Source organism: Octodon degus, unplaced genomic scaffold (genome assembly GCF_000260255.1).
Source record: "Octodon degus isolate 3935 unplaced genomic scaffold, OctDeg1.0 scaffold00053, whole genome shotgun sequence".
NCBI lineage: Eukaryota > Metazoa > Chordata > Mammalia > Rodentia > Octodontidae > Octodon > Octodon degus.
The window spans coordinates 12153959-12171937 of NW_004524629.1; the positions used below are offsets into that span (position 1 = coordinate 12153959).

General features: G+C 39.3%; 1 protein-coding gene and 1 pseudogene across 1 annotated transcript in view; one reads left to right on the plus strand and one right to left on the minus strand.

Annotated features, from left to right (window-relative positions):
• Igsf11 (immunoglobulin superfamily member 11) overlaps positions 1 to 17979 on the minus strand; it is a 160237-nt gene that overhangs the window by 104952 nt on the left and 37306 nt on the right. The window lies entirely within an intron of this gene.
• Positions 7160 to 7638, plus strand: LOC105742458 (annotated as a pseudogene).

Below are 17979 nucleotides of genomic sequence, written 5' to 3' on the forward strand. Positions count from 1 at the left end.
TATCAGACCTAGGAGAAGGTTTTCCCAGGGTGTGAAATGAATATCAAGCCTAAGTGAGCATGGAGTCTCTCTGCACTCTACCCCAGAAATCCCCCAGTGGGTGAACACATCTGTGGTTATAGGACCTAATCTCATCCCCCTTCTTCACCATCTCTAATTTTGTCTGGTTCTTTAAGTTTCCCTTTCTCCCTTTCTCCAGCCTACATTGTATGAAAAGTCTGGAGCCAGGCTCCCACATGATCACTGCACCGCAGAGCCCAACCCGCCTTGCATTCTACAATCTTTCTTCCCTACCACCTTTTGAGTTCATCTCCTTAAAAACATGCTTGTCACAATACCAGTAATACTAATAAGAAAAAAAAACATAGCAAGTAATAATAACAACAACAAAAGTGCCCATCTCCTTTCCTAGTTTAAAGGCTTCTCAGTTTCTGTCAGTTCACCTAAAAGATTAGGTCATTAATCGCCAATCTCTCAAAACAAGCCCATAAATAGCTCAATCCTCCTTCTAAGACTGCTATATGGCACATGCCTCATTCTAATTGCTCTAATTACATGAAGAACATAATGAGATACAGCAGCAGATGGCTACAGATTAAGTTCCACAGAAAATAAATTCCCTTGCCTATTGAAGAAACTTTGTCTTAGAAAAGTTAAAACTCAGTCATTTGTTCTCAAAGCCAAAAATATCCTTAAATGTTATGACACTTTATTTCCTTCAGTAATACCTTTCCTTAAGAAAAAAACATTCACTCATTTCATGTGACTTTATGTTACAAATTTGTAACTCTACTGAACAAAGAACAGGCAGGAATATATTTACTGACCGTTGCTCCTTAGGAGTTTATAATAAATCACCTACTTCTATAAAACTGCATTGTAATTTTTAAAATGTGCTCTATTAAACATAAAACTAGGAGGGCAGCCAGATAGCTCAGTGGATTAAAGCACCTGCTTAGACAGACACAGGACTGGGGGTTCAACCCAGTGACTGAAACTGGGAGTGGTGGCGCGCATCTATCATCCCAGTGCTTGGGAGACTGAAAACAGGAAGGATCACTGCAAGTCCGAGTTACACAGAGAGACCCTGGAGACCCTGTACTAAACACATTAAAGAAAAAAAACTACAGAAAACCAGGGAGGTTATTTGGGCCCAGCAACAAGAAAATCTCTATGTCAAGCACTGTGAACTTCAGCTTGGCACAAAAGATGGAAAGTCAGACTTCCAGCCACCATTCTAATACTCACCAATGCGAATTTGAGGTCTAAACATGTTGTCATCGTCCCTCCTAACTCGTGTGCATGGCCATGGCTGTGTCTGTCTGCACACACATTAGTAGCAGTAAGCTCAAACCCTGCAACTAGCTTTTCTGACCTCACATGCTGTTGAATCTGTGCTATTATAAAAGGTCCTTAATACTCGACTCCAAAACCAACTCTGTCACTGTCACTGAAGCAACTAGAGCTCTCCTGCCTCCTTCCCAGTTTCACAAAGAATGTGGCCCCACTACAGGCACGATCTAGGACTCAGAGAAGTCATCTGCCACACAAAAAGTGACTGCCAGAAATAAGAATAAAACTCCTGCTATGGGCCGGTGAGACAGCTCAACAGTCTAAAGCACCTGCTTAGGCAAGCTTAGGCAGGCGCAGGGGACCACGGTTTAGTCCCCGGCACCACATGCTGTGTCAGTCCCACCCTCAGGGTAGGCTGAGCCAACCAAAAATAAATAAATAAATATAAATATAAATAAAAACTCCTGCTACCAGGAAAACTAGAAATAGAAAGAGACTTTTCATTCAGGTGGAAACAGAATAAAATATTCTGAAAAGTAGATGTAGGTAAATCTCTTTCTCCCAAACTATAAGCCTCTTATTTCAGTTCTAATTTAATCTCCACCCAAATTGCTAATAAGCATTCAAGTCTGTGCTGCCATAGCCCACAATGAGCAGGAAGAGAGTGCCATCACATGCAGGCCTGGCTACCACCCCACGCACCCCAACGTCCCACTTGCAACCCAGTATCAGACACTGCTTTTCATAATCACATCTTTCAAAAATGGTGAGGATTCCCTCTAAGAAGTAAACTTCCTGTCACCCTCCTCTATTAAGAAAAGTAGATACTGAATTGCATTATCTCCCATGATGTGGAAATGGGATCCTAATCACAAAAATACTTGGGGAAAATCTGCTTTCTCCATCTCGCCATTTTCTCATGAAGTGCACACATAGGATATATGGCCAACGACCCAATAATGCCATGAACACAATACGTTGAGATGTTTTACATCTCAACCTGTATTAACAAATGAAGATGACCTGGCTTACACTTAAAGTAAGTCACCCTAATACCTGAATTGGGAGTTCTCATACTTTATTTTGATAGTTCCATATCTTCATGGGTCAATATAAATAATGCATGAATAATAAAATACTGAAAAAGAGAAAAATGATACTGAAAACATGTTGATAAGTCCCATTTTTCTTGACAAGTGTTTAAAGATACTTGAAAGCTCATTTCTAGAGAATGAAAACAAATTACCATGTTGTGTAGTATGGAGGGGAAGCAGAGAAACTATTGGGACAATGGATGACAATATTTTTCATACACAAGGTTTCTCCCAATGATCATCTGATGTATTCATAGAGGTCTAGTCCTAACTACATCTTCTACTCTAGTGAATTAGTAAATTCTTACAATTTCATGTTCTCAGTATCCACTGCTAAGGTTTGCTCTGACCAGCAGTGAGGCTTAGTCCCTTGACAAGGCTTCTAGTTCTCCATCTCCTCCCATTCCTCAGTATGATCCATCCAGACATCTGTCTTATACAACTGCAGGAACTCAGACTGACTGACTTCAGGGCGTCACTCAGGGACACCTTGATTCTAATCTAAAACCACAGATCTTCCAGGAGAGATACACTCTCAAAGCCCTAAGAAGGTATGCCTAGCCACATTAAAATGTAGCTTGGAGTTATATAAAGCATCACATTAAAATTTAACATCCTTCAAAGTTCAATCATTTAATTTCAAAACTATATTTCAACCCAAAAGACACTGGTAATTGAGGGAGAAAAGGAAGATAACATTCTATCTCCAGTAATGAGAGAGCTGAAGCAAAAGGGGTGGGATCAGATGGAAAATTTTGATGACAGTTTCATTTGTGACACAAATTTGTGGGTCTTTCATGGTGTAAGGGCAGAGAAACCATTTTATTTGTTGTTTCTAACATCATTATTGTCAACTTAAGTTAAAAAGCTATGTCTCTGGCCCTGACTTCCATTAAGCCCAGACCCATGTATCAAGTTGCCTGCCTATAATCCTTCCCTTGGATCACATCTCACAAGTAGGACAAATTCCATTGGTCTGAAACCAAATTTTTTGTCTTCTCTCCAAATTTGATCATTTTTCATTTACTATGACAAGCCAAGACAGCCAGAATGAGAACCTAAGCCTCTCACTCTCGACGCTTCTGTCCTTTACAATGAGGCTCTCGTAGATCATACACCTCTAAAATTACTCTCATTTGGCTTCCTCCTATGAACCCTTTCTTCCATGCACTCTCAATTGAGCCCGTCATCTCTCCTCCTAAACTCGGCACCAGCTCTTCAACACACATCCTTCTCAGTTTGTTTCCTTCCAACACACTGTGCACCAGCATTAAAGAATGCACATGTGACCATGTCACAGCAGAGTAAGAGCCTTGGAATGAATGCCCCCATTCTCTATGGGATAGAAATCAAGTTTCCTAGCATGACAAAAGCCTTCCTTCCAATGCCTGGCCACTAACAGTGTCATCCTCCCCCTCTATCTGCCTCATGCACACTCCCCAACTAAGCGAACCTGAGCAATTTGCAGTTGCACATGCAAAGCTGATGTATACTTTGAGAAACTTTCTCTCGTGTACTTCCGACTGCCTGGAATGTGCTCCCCTCTGCAGTGGGCTGCAATTGATCCACGCGTTCACTGCTTTAGGAACTCCTCCCTGACTTTCTGCCATCACTCACATCTCTTCTCCAGTAATGAGTGGTTACTGGAAAATCAAGATCAAGGCCACCCCACTCTCTGCCAAGCAACCGAGTCACATGTCTGTGGCAGTGCCCACTGCTCCCAGGTCTGCTTACTTATCTGTCTTGCTCATCAGACTGTAAACTGGCCTGCAAAGTTATCTTCTACACCCACGGTGCCTGGCGTGCCATAAATGCTCATTGAACAGAACTACATTTCATTCATTAAGTGCTTCAACTTACACTTTGTTATTTATAAAGAAATAAATTTATAGAATGTAATATTATGAAGGTTCAATCTAACAAGAAAGGAGAAAGGAGGCTTTGAGGAGGTCTTCCCAGATTAGTAGTGCATCACGCCAAGTGCATACTTTCACCACATTATTTAATATTTAATGTAGTCATTAATTTAAGTAGTGGCAGCATCCTTCCAAGAAATAAACCAAAGCTTACAGAAGGCAGAAATTCGCTCAAGGTTCCATGGCTGGGAACTGGATGAGTCAATACTGAAGGATAGGTTTTATATGAACTCAAAATGCTTCCAACTTAAAGGCAGGGATGCAAAACTTCAAGAGAATGAAAAGAAAAAATAAAAGAATTAAATGAGAAATGTTTCCAACTTCTTTTCCAATCCTGCTTTTCCCTTTTCTCCACATTTCACAGCAAAGTAGGTCAATTCTAGGTAACGGGGTCCTTCAAGAGCATGGCTATTACCTAGAACATGGTGTTACAGAAAGTTAAAGTTAGCAGGTCAATAAAATTTAAGCATTAATTAGTTTTATTCCACCAAAAATCCATCCACCAAACCCTTGCAAACCATTTCACAAACACTCAGCCAGAAAAAGTGTTACAATGTCAAGCACTAACCTTCCTAATGGAGTTTTAACATTTTGGCAAGTGAAAACCATTGCCAAACAAGCCCAAGGTTCAGCTCTGCAAATGAAATGCAAAATGGAAAATTTAACTAGAAAAGTGAAGCTACCTAAATGTTAGAGTCATTTGTTGAGCTTATCCCAGAGAATGAGGGCGTCTCTACTCCAGGGAGAGAGGACAGGCTCACTGCCCCTCACACACACTGCAGGCTTGGGGACACTGGGTCAAAGTGTGGACACGGAGGACTGAAGGTGGGTGAGTCAGAACTTCAAGTTCAGGAACAAGGACAAAAACAAGTTTAATACCTTCTTTTTCTGGAAGTCCTGCCCTGGTGGTACAAAGCCATAATAAAAACATGCCTGGCTTTCTCAGTGGAGGTAACCCAGTCCCCCATAAAGACTGATTCAGTTGCTAAAAAATGTTAGGGGTCCATCACTCAGAGGACAAGAGAGCTACAATTCAGGGATACCAGGCAGAGAGCCCAACAACAGTAGCCCTGAAAAACACAAGAGATGAAAAAAATGTAGCAACGACTCAGCAGGCATGTGACTTGAGAATCTTGGCAGGCTGCCTTGCAGGGCAGAGAGTCTGTGGACAGAGAATTCATGTCTTTTTCTCTGCTGCCAGAGGCCAAGAAGTCACAGACAGAAAAATACCAAGTCTTATTCTTCATCAAGCTAATAATCAGTGAGACCTTCCAAAGAACAATGAATGAATAACCACAACTCGCTTCTGTCTTATAAGGGAATATGACTGGTCAGTGTTTCTCTAACTGGGATTTTAGGACTTTTACAACTTTAAACAGTTTTGTAATATATTAATTAGGTGCCAAGTATGCAAAAACTTTAACATTTCTTACATGATAGCCAGGTTGCTAAACAAAAGTCTGATGCCTAAACCAAGGATGGAGTTCAGCTCTAGTCAACCAATACTAATAGGGCACAAGTTGAGACTCTGGTCCAAAAACTGGCAAATAAGACATGTTTGTGGAAGCTACAGTATACCCAGGGTGAAAAAAATCAATGAGAACATTACTACAATACACTAACCACTGGCAAGGTGTGTGTACAGTAGTCTATAAAGATCATCATCTAGAGTTAAATGGCTACAAAAAGGCATGCAAACATGGATCCCTGTAAGAACCAAAGGGAAGAATTAGACAGAAATCCTGTGATACACACCTATAATTCTAGCTGCTCAGGAGGTGGAGGAATGAGGATTGCAAGTTCAAAGCCAGCCTGGGCAACTTAGATCTTGACTCAAAATAGGAAATAAAAAGGCTGTGAATGGAGCTGAGTGGTACAGTGCCTCTGATTTAATCCTCAGTGTCAACGAAAGAAAAAAAACCCTGGAAACAATTTAGTCTAGATTTCAAAGGAGGATACAACCTAGAAAACAAATATGGTTTTCCCAGAATCATACAGTCAATGACCAGGAAAGCCTGACTGGAGCTCAGATTGCCAGCATTTTCTACCACAGCAGGACTATTATTCCAAAGTAACAGGAGATGGTGCAGGTCCTAGGCTTCTACAGCTGACATTACAACCTTGAAAAAAGCACAGATTCTAAAAACTCTCAAATTAAAGAATATGAAAGAGGTCAGGCAGGCAGAGGGGGCTGCTGCCTGGTCCTGCATTGGGCAAGCTGGAGGGAGAATGATATCGGCCTGTGGTTTATCAGTAAAACCAGCAAAATAAAAGGCGCAGAGAAAGCCATCTCCCTCAAGACAACATGATAAAGACTGCATCAGAGCTGGGGATATAGCTTGGTGGCATAAATGTCTGCCTGTCAAGTGCAAGGTCCTGAGCTCAATCCTTGGTACCACAAAAAAAGAAAATTGCATCAATGATGCTACTTGTCCAAACATTATCTTCCACAACAAAGAACTATTTTATCCAAGGTCCATGAGGGCTATGGATGTGGCAAGGTCTTCTTCCTATACTCAAGATTCCTCGGCAACTGCTAAGGCTAAGACACATTACAGTATAACTGCACCTACTTCAGACAGTCAGGAATCTTCCTTCCTAGCAAGGCTTCACCAAGGCATCATGAAGTTCAAAGCAGCCTCATGGAAACTAAGGTAAAGCCCAATCGAAGATTCTCTGCAAACTAAAATGCAAGCCAGTTGTGATTAAGAGGTAACACTACATTTAATTCATTCAGCATTTACCAAGTGTACCATGCACTGTTTTAAGACCCAGTGTTTTGAGGAGAGGCAGGGGACAAAAGATAGAAAGCCAGACAAAACATAAGATTGAGCCACCAATGGCCTATAGAGCAACATGATTAAGTTTTACTGTGACTACTGCAATACGTACCTCACCCATGACTCTCAGTCTGTGAGAGAGAACACACTGCAGTGGTAGGAAACAAAGAGAATGTGAAAGACTGCTACCAGAAATGGATGGAAGAGCAAGCTCCAAGCCTGATTGATAAAACAACAGCTGCATTTCAATGAGGAAAAATAACGCCTACTCCATTCTCCACTCCTCCCCCAGCAGGAGCTATGAATCTACCTCTACCCAGTCTCCTAGGTCCTCCTCACCCTGGTATAATGCCAGCACCCCATACGAGAGGCCCTCCCATGATGCCAATGATGGGCCACCCTCCTCCTGGGATGATGCCAATGGGACCTGCTCCTGGAATGAGGCCACCCATGGGAGGCCACATGCCAATGGTGCCTGGGCCTCCAATAATGGAACCGCCAGCTCGGCCCATGATGGTGTCCACTCAGCCAGGAATGACTCAACCAGACAGATAAAGTGGAGGGGCAGCCTCTCTGTATCAGTTTTATATTATTTGCTCTGCTTCACTGGGGGACCATGGTGCTGTGACACTGGGTGTTTTCTAACAGCGTGAATGACAAGGAAGACTTGCTCTCCCTTCCTATCAAAGAATAGTTTCAAAGGGGGAAGTATAATAAACAAAAGTGCAGACAGTACAGTTTCACTTGTATTGTGAAATGTGAAAATAAACTTGTCAGCTCGATTTAAAAAAAAAACACAAGATCATTAAGACAAAGTACCTACATAGTGAAGAAAACAAATGACACTCAAATTGGATCATACAGTCCAGTCTTGCTACTCAAAATGTGGCTGTGCACCAGGGCTGACCCATGAGAAGATGTCTAAGCACAGAAAAGGACTGAAAACATTTAGAAACTTTTGCAGCAATTTAGCAGTAACTTTTGGTCTGTTGAAACCTAGTAATTTCAAAATGAGGCTTCTGTTTAGTATATTTTTTATATTTCGTTTTGTATTTCATTTCTTGTTATATTTTACAAAGTTATCAATGCAGAAAGTGTAAAAAGCAAAACAGTAAAGTGACAAAAGTGAAGCGCTGCTTGCTGGGCTATGGGACACCTATAGCCCAGGTGAAGGCAAATGACCAGGAGAGCCCAGTGAGGCTCCGGAGCAGACAGCCTCTAGGCGGCAGAGGGAGGAAAGCACATGAGGAGGAGATGCATCAGGGCAGAGGAAGAGCGCTGGCTGAGATCTGGAGGTCACAGGAATCGATGATGCACATTTAGAGAATAGACTTGGAAACACACTAATACACCAGAAAAGGCCAGAACATTAACTCAAAAGAGAATCAAAGAGACCACTGTGACTTCATAATGTAGCTTCTGGGATGTACCCAAAACACAGTAGTGAACTACTGAAGATTTTTCTAAGCAGGAAAAGGATATATCTCTGTTTCCACTAAAACAACTGTAGTAGTAGAGAGGTAGATTTGGAATAGGAGGGATACAGGGAGGGGTAGAGACCAGTTATGAACATTTTAGAACAATATAGGAATGAAGAGAACCTGTTTTGTGCAAAGAAAAATAAGCAAAGGACAATGGCTGAGATAAATGTTTTGTATGTTATACATTCCTATCTTCTTCATCACTTATCAAAATGGATCAGAATCCATATTGGGCAACTGTTCACTTAATCCAGTAACTGGCCTTACCATAGGAAGGGGAGATCTGCAAGGAGAAGGATAAAGGAGTAGAGTATCTTACTGAAAGGACCTGTGCCTGCAGGTGAAAGTCGCGGAAATGTTAAAATTTAACTAATAAAGAAACATCCACTTAACAATGGATACAGGGTTTAAATAAGGTATTTCTCCAAGGAAAACCGGAATGGGCAATAAACATGTGAGCTGCTCACTAGCATCAGTCTTTAGTTCTAGTCAAAGGTCAGTAACATAAGTGTTGCAAGTGTGTTGCAAAGACCTGGAGAACATAGGCCTTGAGAACTTATCCCACCCTAGTGAGATAAAATGTGAAATTCTACAATGATCTTGGGCTTTTACAATTTGAAATACATTCACGTATACATACAAGGAACAACAGAAAAGGGTTGTAGTTTATGCATTGTAAGTACTGTGTTTACAGCACACTCATTTCAGATACCTTGCAAAGCACAAACAGAAATAAGAAATTCCCCTTCTGTGCCTCTAGCCTCCTGAGTCCTCCTACAAGGTGCTTCTGGGCTTAAGCAGCCCAGAGGTACTTGGCAATAGATGTCTAATCAACATTTATTTTTAATCCAGTGAACTTCTATGGGTTTGGGGAATCTCTAAAAGGCAGCAGTGCATCTGTGGGTGCATACAAGGGAGGAGTCTTTGTCTAAAAGAAATAAATTAGTTCTTACAGTGTCCCCACAGAAAACACAAACCCAGCACATGAGAACTGTAGAATTAACTACCTCCTTAGCAATCCCCTGGTCTCCAACCAGGTGTAATACTCTCCAGAGATTCAGAGAGTTGCATCCACACAGAACAGAAATCACAGGTTATCTGAGTCCCTGAAACCTGAATTTTTGACAGAAAACACTAGGAATGGTCAATGGAAGGCATGCAGGTACCATTTATCAAGGACTATTTTGAACAATGGAAGACTGTGAGGAGGAATCAAAAACTACAGGTATTGTTCTATCACAGACACTCTGTGCCCTGGTACCTACAACAAACTCACACTGGGAATAATACCAGCTTAACATCACTGTGGGCAGGCCCAATGTATGAACTGATTATATTTTATAAGGATCACACAGTCAGTGCTTGTTACATTTTGCTGCATATAACTTTACCAAAGTATACAATGGGCTTTGTTTGATAACTTATTAATTGATAACTTACTGCATTCCAGGTTGTTTGATAACTTATTAATTGATAACTTACTGCATTCCAGGTTGTGCACTTGGACAAATAATCCCTACTATACCTGTCTTTATAGCCATATCTATAAAAGTGAAATTCAACCATTAATTTATGAATTATTTGACAATACAAAATTAACTATTAAAAATTTAATTTGCCCAAAGATTAATAAGATTTAGCCTAAGATCCTCAACTGCCACTTTATTTCATTTTATAAAAACATAATGTTGTCTATCTCTTTGTAAAATGACACTGGATATAAGATAATATTAGCATATAAAAGAATGGAACAAAATTATCTCTGAAGAACATTAATTGCCCTTTTATAATTTAGAAAATGAACTAACTCTCAATTCATGTCTAGCATCTGCAAAACTCTATTGGGAATCACATAAAACAAAAAGGTCTATCCACAAAGTCTAGAAAAGATAGACCATGGAATCACTCAATACCACCAGTGCACAGAGGTAGGCAGGGAGAGGCGCTCTATTCAGGTCTCCAAGATCCTCAGCAAGCCTGGGACAATGCACCAGCACAGAGCAATGAATAAGCTTCATTGATAATGGTGGCTACGTCACGGCTGGCTGAACATTCAGTCCACAAACAGAAGGCTTCTGTATTTGCTCGAATCAACCATAGGAAAGTTGTAGCAAAAAGACTGTTATATTCAAATGGAAATCAGTACTTTCCAGTAAGAATGGACAATTAGCAGTTCCTTAAACTGGCACTAAGAGGAAAAGCAGGGAAATATACTGAAAAAAAAAAAAAAAAGAATGAAAGAAAGAAAAGATCTCAAACATCCAATATTCTAACATGAAATAAAGGCTGTTACAGCTAGCATTTCAAAAATTTTATACAACAGACATAAGCTGGATATTATGGATCTCCCAGTAATCAACTGACCTTGCTAGGTTTAACCCAAATAACCCTCTTTTGTAAATGTCTTACTTTATACAAGTTGAAAGTGTAGTCCAAGATTCTAGCACAGCTTAAGTTAGATGATGTCCCTTAAACATTTAGCAAAAAAATTCAAAGTGTGATTATATACCATTTTACCAACATTTTTAACTGCTTATTCACCAGCTCTTTATTAATATATTCCAACAAATACCTCTCCAGGGTTTTCTGGGGAACCACCCGATATCCCAACTCAAAGCACATACACAAAAGCATGGTCCCGCCGACCTAAGGATATAGTTTCACGACTCTGATCATGAGACTGTACAGCTCCAGAGGCACTGAAATAAGTTACAATGACAACTCAGAGATAGAAAAAACAGTTCAAGGGAAGAAGACAAGCACAGGAAGTTTTAGCACAGTTAAGCAATGATTTCTTAGATATAATGACAAAAATATAAATGATAAAATAAAAAATATTAATTTCATCAAATTAATAATGTTAATACTTTAATACAAGAAAGTGAAATAATAACCAACAGACTAAGAGAAAATCATACACTGATAAGAGACATATCCAGCACATGCAAAGCACAGCTTAAGTTAGATGATGTCCCTTAAACATTTAGGGACATCATCTAATATGAAATATTAAAATTTATCAATGAAAAAAAACACCCATTTAAAAATGGGTAAAAAGGGGCTGGGGAGACAGCTCAGTGGAGTAATTGCTTGCCTAGCAAACGCAAGGTCCTGAGTGTGATCCCTGGTGTCACAAAAAAAAGAAAAGAAAAAAAAAAATGGATAAAAGATTTAAACAAGACATTTCTCTAAGGAGAACATGTGAATGGTCAATAAACACATGACATACTATCATTAGTTATCAGGAAAATTCAAAACTAAAGTGAGATGCCATGTTATCCCATAAGAATGACTACAACAAAACGCCCGATAATTACAAGTGTTGGAAAGGTTATGAATAAAAAGGAACCCGCAAACAATGCCGAGAAGAATGCAGACAGCGCTGCTCCTTATAAAGCTGTTTACAAAGATTCCACTCTTATGTAAGAATAAAAAAATACATCACACAAAATTTCTATATATGCTTAGAGCAGTACTTAGGACAACTGAAAGGGGAGCAATCTAAATGCCCACCGACTGATATTAGGTAAGGCTGTTTCTCCTTGTATGCAATATTACTCAGCAATAAAGAGTAGTAATAATGTTCTAACACATGAACAAACCCCAAAAATGTTATACTAACTGAAAGAAGCCAGTCAAAACCAGAGACCACACACAATATGACTCTACTGATATAAAATGTTCAAACTAGAAACCTCTGTAGGGAAAGAAAGTGGATTAGAGGATTCCCATTCACTGGAAGTGGATGGAGGGGTGATGCAGTAACTACAAATAGTTTTCCTTCTGAAGTAATATAAATATTTTAAAATTATGTAAAGGTGGGGCTGGGGAGACTGCTCGGTAGAATAAGCGCTTGCCTGGCAAGTACAAGGGTCTGAGTTCAATCTCCGGTTCTGCAAAAAAAAAAAAAAAAAAAAGTAAAGGTAATGAAAGCACAAATATGCAAAAAAAAATTGCCACTTAAATAGCTAGACCCTATGGCATGCAAATTATGTATCAATACAGCAAGATTTTTTTTTAATTGTGACAAACAACCTTACCCCTTCCCAGAAGCAGCTCACTAAGCTATCTGAAATCAGAAGGGGTCAGAAAAATATGAAGTAGAGCAATTATTCTCATATCAAACTGGCCTCAAATTGTACTGGCTTAGGCAATACCAAAGAACCTAACACCACAGGTATATCAGGTGGTATGCTACAAAAACATTAAATTACTCAGAAGTATCAGAATCTAGCAGAGATGCTGCCAATTTCTGTTCACTTTAAGAAATATTGACTGATGTCTACAATAGGCAAAGGCTATGTTTAAAATATAAAGATAAAAAATATAGTGGGTCCAATATCCAACCAGTTCATAGAAAATTAAGTCTTTTTTGGGGGGTGGGTACCAGGAATTGAACTCAGGGCCTTGTGCTTGCCAGGCAAATGCTTATTCTACTGAGCTACCTCCTCGGCCTGCCAATTAAGTCTAAGAAAGATATGTATGCACATGATTCCCAGTTCAGTGCAATGTATGCATGACATAGGAGTAAGCATGGGACAGAGAAACAGTACAAAGGAAAGAATTGCTAATTCTGTCTGAAGATGACTATACCAATCTATTTTCTATTACTATAACAAAATATTTGAGGCTGTATAATTTATAAAGAAAAGGGATTTGTTCAGGTCTAAGTTCCATTTGCATAACCCTGAATACTGGCAAGAACCCTTCTGGCTGTGTTATAACATAGTACAAAAACAGAAAGAGAGCTAGCCATGTGCAGAAGTGGCCAAGTACATATAGATTTGTACCAACCCACTCTCAAAACAACTTGCTCTTTCAAAAGTACCAGCATTTGTCTCTTCTAAAAGGATGGTTCTGTGACCTAATCATGCCTCCACTTTTAAACCATCCACCTTTTCAACACTGCCACATCAGAGCTCAAGCTTCCAACATATGAGCCTCTGAGGACACACTAGAACCATACCCCAACCATGGCAATGAGCCACAACACTTTCATGGGAATAATGGTGTGCAAACAGAGCTTTAAAGGATCAGTAGACAAGAGGGAAACAATGCAAGGAAAGGCATGAAGAATAAAGGCAAACCTCAGCCAGGGTAATGAAAAGGAGGATGAAAGGGCAAAGAGACACAGAAGATTGAAAGATACTCGAGGTAAGAGAAGCATCAAGCAAGAATGTTAGGTAAGTGTGTTAGCTTCCTGTTATTATAATACTGGAGATTATTCACTTATAATAATAAAGATAAAGATAAAAAGGTTATAATGCCTCACAGTTTTGAAAATTGCATTCCAAGATTGGGTGGGCTCACTGCTTTGGGCCTCTGCTGCATGTGCCAGATGGCAATGGTGAGGAGTAAGTGTGGAACCAATGGTGAACCTCACAGTCAAGAAGTAAAAATGCAAAAAGGACAGGAGTCCCACAGTCTGCTTCAAAAACAGACACCTAAATACTTGGGTCCTCCACTAGACCCAACCACCTAAAGATTTTGCCACCTCCCAACAGTAGCACCTTGTAACTCAAACCCTAAATAAATGGACCTTTGAAGAACATTTATCCAAACCACAGCCATGAGTTAGGGAATTAAGCCCAGAATATGGATATCTGACATATTTTAAGACCTTATGTGAAAGGTAACAGTGATCCACTGAAGGTTATTAAGCAGAAGAAAGAAAGGATCACATGTAGTTTTGGTAACATCTGAGCAGATCTCTTCAAGATGATGTACTAGGACGAGAGCTCTCCAGAACATATGTGCCTATGTAATTACTGTTAAGATGCTTTGTGTGAAATTTTCTAAAGTAACTCAGTATTTAAAAATGAATAAAAATAAAGTTCATATGGGTGAAATGGGTAGAGGGGCTGGATCCCCATCTAGGTCACGTCCCCTTAACCTCCACCACTGAAGAACCCCAACACTCTGCAGAAGACAGTGTGGGAAACTTTGGACTAAAGAGAGGTAATAATTGAAAGCTGAAAATGATGAAACTTGTTCAACAGTCCAGGAAAGTGACCAGTGCTTAAAATAAGTATATATGATGGAAAATGAGGAGAAGAATCCAGAAAGCTCCGAGGAAGCACAAAATTTACAGGGATTCATAACTGACCAAATGCAGTGAAAAAGAAGACTGGCTTGAGTAAACCAGGATAACTTTATTGATAAAGACAGTGTAGTGCATTTCTGAGCTTTCCAGAAGCTATTTTATACTTAATAATTCCCAAAATTGGATTTTTGCACCTCCTGCAACTCGCCTCCTAGTACACTGGCTTCAGTACTAGACCAATGGCGCTTGAAACAGAGACCTAAGAAGCATCTTTGGCACGTGCTCCCCACACGCCTGTATTCAGTCAAGTAACACTATTCTAATGTCAAAATTTGTCTCATTTATCCTGCCATTTCTCTTCACTGCCACAGCCACCAGCCTCATTCCTGCTACCACTGTCTCATACTTCAATCTTTCCAACAGCCTCTGCTATTCTTGATTCACCCTAATCCATTCCACATCCAAGAATCACAATATTAAGCCATAAAACCTTTCAATGGTTTTCTTAAAAAAAAGAAAATCTAAAGACAAAAGAATACAACTTGTTTTTCTACCTTGGAATACCCAGTACATAGTACTCCATAGACAATATGTTTAAAAGGAGCAAGGAGGTGAATTTCATTTCAAGCAGGTCGGCTATGTCTAGAGGACACCCAAAGAGCTACCTTAGGTGCAATAACAGTATGGACCTGCCATCCCAACTGACCTTTGCCTTCACTACTTCAAGACCAATATAAATAGCTTTACGGACAGTAAATAAGGCTAAGACTTTTAGATCATCATGACCTAAGGCAACTTGCTTGAAGCAAGCTCAGCTTCTTAGAAAAGATTACAGTGTCTCTCTAATCTGGAGGTCTGCATGCGTGGTTAGGTGGAGGTGAGCATCTCTCAAGGACAACAGAAAGTAGCAATCAAGCAGTAGTTCTGTGGTCGGACCTTAAGGGAAATTTTTGCAGCAAGGCCTGTGACTTAGCCACTTCCTGCAAACTTTTTTTTTGCAACACCTCTGCCCCCATGCCCCTGACATCCTATCAATTTCCAAATGACTTCTTTGTTAATTCATTATATATCTTCCCTGACTCTGAGCACAGTCATGGTGGTCCCCAAAAGTCTGCCTCCCAGCAACACACCAGTTTCTCGGCCTGGGAAAGTTAACCTGAAAGTTACCTTCATTCCTTTTCTACTGACCCTCGACAGCTGCCTGGGCACGGGGCTGCTAGAAAGACTTTGAAAAAGTAACAAATCTAAATTTTACTATGGCCGGGCTGGTGAGATGGCTCAGTCGTCTAAAGCACCTACTTAGAACAAGCTTGGCAGAGCACAGGGACCATGGTTCAATCCCCCAGCACCACACGCCAGCCAGCCCCGCCCCCTGGTGGGCTGAGCTAGCCACACACACAACACACACACACACACACATAAATAAATGAATAAAAAAAAAATTTAAAAAAAAATTTACTATGGCCTTCTTATGCTACTGTGCAAAGCCATTTAATATGAAGTACTATGTATGACAGAAGTGGTCACCAATGAGTTTCTAATACGCAAACCTTGTTTTTCCAAAGGCAGAGTAAGAGACACCATTATAGACAATATCTTTCTCTTAATTTTCCCCAACATTAGCATCTCTTAAATACTGTTCAGAAACTAGAACACTAGTGAGGATATGTCTATTTTTACTTTTAAGCCAACACATAAAATAATTAAATAAACATTTTTCTTTTAAAACATACCTTCTAAGAACCTCAGTCAGTATCAAGGTGCAGGTACAACAGTAAGCAAGTGTAAGATTAGTCAGCTTACCACCTAGTAATTTGATTTATTATTCTAGTAATCAGTGACAGAAGCCTGGTGACTTTCACAATCCTAATGTTTTAAACTGATTTGAGTTTGATTTAACTCCATTTATTTTATACCTGTGAAGGACAACTAGTTAAATGCAAGAAACTGAATTGCTGAAGTATGAGAAAATAAGGAACATAAACAGTACACTCTTCAAGATTTTTACCAGCTCTGTATATAGTGTTACCTGATCAAATCTTATCTCTTAAGATGAAATATCTCCAATAGTTTAAAGGGAAAATATAGCAGATAAAAATATCAGGCAAAAAAAAAAAAAAAAAGCCTGCTTGGTTTACACGCTGCCATGAAAGCTGGCCTAAATACATATTACCAGGGGCCGGGGAGATGGCTCAGGAGGATAAGCACTTCTCTGGCACTTGCAAGGGTCTGAGTTCAATCCCTGGTTCCGAAAAAAAAAAAAAAAAAAAAAAAAAAGAAAAAAAATATATATATACATACACACATATATATATCAAGCTTTGACAGTGAATAAATATTTCTGCCTCTATACTATGTTATTTGAAAACAAAGTACCGACAAATAGCAGTTTAAGTATTTTATATTTTACTATATTTGAAAAGACAATCTCTGGTTTTTGAATAAGTACAAAATAGCAGTCTCCTGGGCCCAGAAGCAGCTCGGTGATAGAGCATTTGCCTGGGAGGTACAAGGCCCTCAGTTCACTCTCCACCATCAAACTTTTAGTAAAATAATAAGTAAGATTTTTAATCACTAGGTAACTGGGTGAGCTTTTCATTAAACTGAAATCTTCATTTCAATCTACTCTTACTCCCCAAAGCACATTTTAAAATTTGACAAATGTTACTTTATTTTATATGATAAAAACTTCACATATGCAAAATAATCTATGTGCATCATTTTAGCATGGTTTATAATAAAAGACTGGAAACTAAGTGCCCATCATAGAGGGGATGTCACAGTATATTAATATAATTAAATGTTAGGCATAAATTATTTTTAATAAAACAAGGAAATGGATATTCTATTACTTGCACAGGCATATGTAAATATATTTGACTATATATGTTTAATACTTATAATAATATATGCTTAAAATTGCTAGCATGTGTCCCCTTAATTGCACCAGCATAATCTTAAGAGTTCATTTCACTTAAATGCTTTTTATTTTTCATCAACAGTTGAAACAGCAGTTATAATAAGTTCCTTTGTTTTATCAGGGCTACAAGGAAATGGCACAAAATTTTGAAGTCTTCACATGTTTTATAAGAAATGAATAAGCAGGGGCCAGAGAGATAGCTCAGTAGAATAAGCTCTTGCCTGGCAAGTGCAGGGTCCTGAGTTCAATCCCCTGTACCACAAAAAAAGGCAAAAAAAACTTGAAAATATTCAATTTTTCCAATCACTCTATAAATCACTTAAGTCAAAATAGCTCACTCACAATGCTATATTAAATTAAATATTAAGAATAAATTTTATGGCCTATAATCCCAGCTACTTGGGAGGTTAAGCAGAACTGATAGCACAAGGCCAGCCTGGGAAACTTAAGAA